The sequence below is a fragment of the Cherax quadricarinatus genome, chromosome 33 (assembly GCF_038502225.1).
Source record: "Cherax quadricarinatus isolate ZL_2023a chromosome 33, ASM3850222v1, whole genome shotgun sequence".
Lineage (NCBI taxonomy): Eukaryota > Metazoa > Arthropoda > Malacostraca > Decapoda > Parastacidae > Cherax > Cherax quadricarinatus.
Window position 1 is genome coordinate 19,177,532 of NC_091324.1, and position 3,769 is coordinate 19,181,300.

Genomic DNA, 3,769 nt, shown 5'->3' on the forward strand with positions numbered 1-3,769 from the left:
CTAGGTGTTACTTCCGGTTTGACCTCGCCCCTCGAGACTCCCTCACCCTTGCCCCCCCGCCCACGACCCCCCGTCGCGACCCCCCTTCGCGACTCCCCTTCGCGACCCCCCGTCGCGCCGCGCGCCCGCCCCGCGCGCCCGCCCGCGCCATTCGCGCCCTTCGCGACCCCCGCCCGCGCCTTCTGCTGCGCCTTCTGCAGCGTCGTCCGGATCGCCCCCGCGCCTCGAATTTTTTTCCGATTTTTTTTCGATTTTTTTTTGAATTTCTTGTGCTCTCCTCGGATCAAGTTTTTAAGGTTCCCCCTCCGACTTTCACCCCCCCCCAACCCCAAAAATTTCTCGATAATACAAGTTTTGGATTCCCCCCTATGGGGTTTTCGAAATTCTTATGATCTCCTCGGATCAAGTTTTTTGGATTGCCCCTCCCACTTTCACCCCCATCCCAAAAATTTCTCGATAATACAAGTTTTTGGATTCCCCCCTATGGGGTTTCGAAATTCTTATGATCTCCTCGAATCAAGTTTTTTTTTTGGATTGCCCCTCCCACTTTCACCCCCATCCCAAAAATTTCTCGAAATCAAAGTCTCCAATTCCTCGGATCAATTTTTTCTCGAAATCAAAGTCTCCATCTCCTTGGATCCCCCTCCCACTTTCACCCCCAACCCCAAAAATTTCTCGATAATACAAGTTTTTGGATTCCCCCCTATGGGGGTTTCGAAATTCTTATGATCTCCTTGGATCAAGTTTTCTCGATATCAATATTACAAAGATTTCCCCCACCATCCACTTCTACCCTCTATGTCCAAGTATTTCTCCTCCATCTCCTTGGATCAAGGTTTTTTGGATTCCCCCCTCTGGGGGTAAGCATTCAAAATAGACTCCTCCTATGGGGGCATGCTTACTACAGGTCTAAACAAGTCAAATGAACTAAGAAGGGTGTTTACTCGGCGGTCAGTGACGTCACACATACAAGCTGAATCTTGTCGACCCTTTTAGTTCATTAAAGTTAATAAGGGGACACTTACCTTCTGTCAGTGACGTCACGTGATGACCGCATGCACAAGCTGAAACTTGTCGACCCTTTTAGTTCATTAAAGTTAATAAGGGGATATAGTACCTACATCATAGGGAAAACATTTTCATCATCAGAAAGACACATTTCAGGATAACACTAATACACAATATTTTTTTTTTCATTATTTATTATACAGCCATTTCTGGTAATACATCACTCTATTCTCCTACGTTTAGATGGTGGAATATCAGGGTGTCCATAAGCCAAGGATTCATTAGTATTCAAATGATATCTTTTATCATCAAAGGCTGACAAACCTCTCTTATTAATTCTTACCGTACATATTTCACCTTTTACATTACTTATAGACTTATACGTGAATAATTCTCTATCTACATTTGATAAAATATTCTTATATCTTGCATGTGTTAATAATGGCATAAATTGCGAAGGAATACCCTTGGCTCTGCTGACAGTATTTGATCTTCCAGCAATCTTGACAGAATACATTTTAGCTTTCAGTGCTATCAACTCGCTAATATGATTATCACACATTTCAGATTTCAATAACCCCAGCTCCCCTTTTCTACTATCATCATATAAGGGATGCTCAGGACTGAAATTTGAAAAATCCATATAACCTAACAATAGTTCACTTTTTAACTCGGTGTACAAATCTTTACATTTCAAGCTAAAAATATACGAGTCAGTATCGGTATAAAGAAGTCTTACATCATCACCATAATGCTGTTTTAAAACTTTATACCAAAAATGATACAATTTCTTTTTAGCAATCTCAAGAATTTGAAAACCGAGATAAAGTGGTTGTTTAACTTCTAATATATCTTTATTGAATGTGCAAATCACTCTATCTTGATTTAAATGTGTGATATTTTTTAACAAAGGATCTTTACTCGCTCTAATAAATGCTTTCTCATTATTGATATATCTATATTTCTCAGCATACTTTGTAATATTCAGCAATGATTTCCCATATATGGCGTTATTAGTTAATTTGAAGGCTTTTGACTTGATAGAACATCTTGTAGCTGTTCTCTGTGCAATATTAGTTGATATGAAAGGTTCTAAAAATTTTGTCTGTGTATATTCATATATGGTATGAACCTTTTCCACCTCTAACCCAAGTTCCAGTAATAACTGTAACAATTCTAGACTGATCAAATAATTTTTCTGAGATAAATGACTGCCCACTAATTTCCCATTAGATTTGGGGATCTTTCTACCTTCATTTTTCAATATAGATTAACAATAAGGAGATAACATCTCTGTTGATATATTCATGTGTGATAATATTAAAGGAAGTTCATCAGTGCGCCTAGCTACCTCGGGGGATATGTGCTTGGTATCACATTCTATCCAATATCCCTTTTGACCTGCACAGGAAACATTACTTAATCCCACATCGAGGAAAGCATTCTTCTCGTCATTCGATAATTTTCTGATACCATTCTGTGGAAGAGCTTCAACCATCGCACTAGCATACAAAGAATTAAAATCTAGATATAAAATATGAGTGCCCATTCCACTCTCAACATCAAAATTAGGGTTAATTAGGGGATTATCTGTTTTAGAATACTGATTAATTGAGCACGTAAACCCTCCTCTGAGATTCCTTTTAATCAAGTCATATAATTCATGGGAATATAACATATCTAATCTTACATTAGTTTTCAATAGGAATGCATCCCAACTGAATGATGGTAAACTTATATAATTACTAACGTCTAACTTATAAATATCTTTGAGTGTTTTACGCCACTCCATGAAGACATCGGCTAACAAACCAACATCTGTCTTGAGATATAACATCAAGTAATCTCCTAAAGTCTTACATTTACCCAGCTCAAACACTTTCTATGCATGTTCATAATCTTCTTGGCTGATAGCGCTATTTCTCAAAGAATTAAAAAAATGATCTTTACTCGGTAATTTTGTTTCATCGAGCTTCTTTAAACTATCAATATAATCATAACACAAAATTTGTTTTCCTTTACATAATAAAGGTAAGACATCTCGAGGCACATCTTTCAGAATAGTCTCTGTATATTTCAGGGATTTACCTGCCTTGATATGTTGTTCTGCTAACGTGGAAAGAGATCCATTCAATAAAGACAGTGAATCCTGAAACCTAACCTTACCTATCTCTACTTTCAAGAATTTGAAACCTTGTTTCGAATGAATTTCAACGTTATATTTATCAACATTCAATTCCTTTAAAATTATTCCTAAATCATACGACATGTTATGACAAAAAAGCAATAATTTCTCTCTCTTGTCTTTACACTGCATATTACAACGTGCACAATAGGCTCCAATATAATTATTGAAATTTAAAGTATGGTCATGGTGTTTATGTTTGTCCTTGGGCTTTTTGAAGGTGTTACCACATAATTCACAAGTGATCTGAGAATCATGTCTCATCTTATCCTCGTCCGTCATATGGATTTCATGATACTGTCTTCTATACTTTATTTTATTCCATTCACCACTAACATTTAAAATGAAATGATTAACAGCATCCTCCCCCTTATAACTCTTCATACACACTATTTCTCCTTTGCGATCAAATATAATATAACAATAGGCAATGGCTTTATGACGAGACTCAATTTTACCTGCTGGGAGAGTTGTGTCTAATGCACATTCGAAATCAAATACTGGAATGTGTATGACTAAAATTTTTAAAGTGTACAGTTGTTCCTTCCGGGAGGAATACGAGAACCTGATTGATTT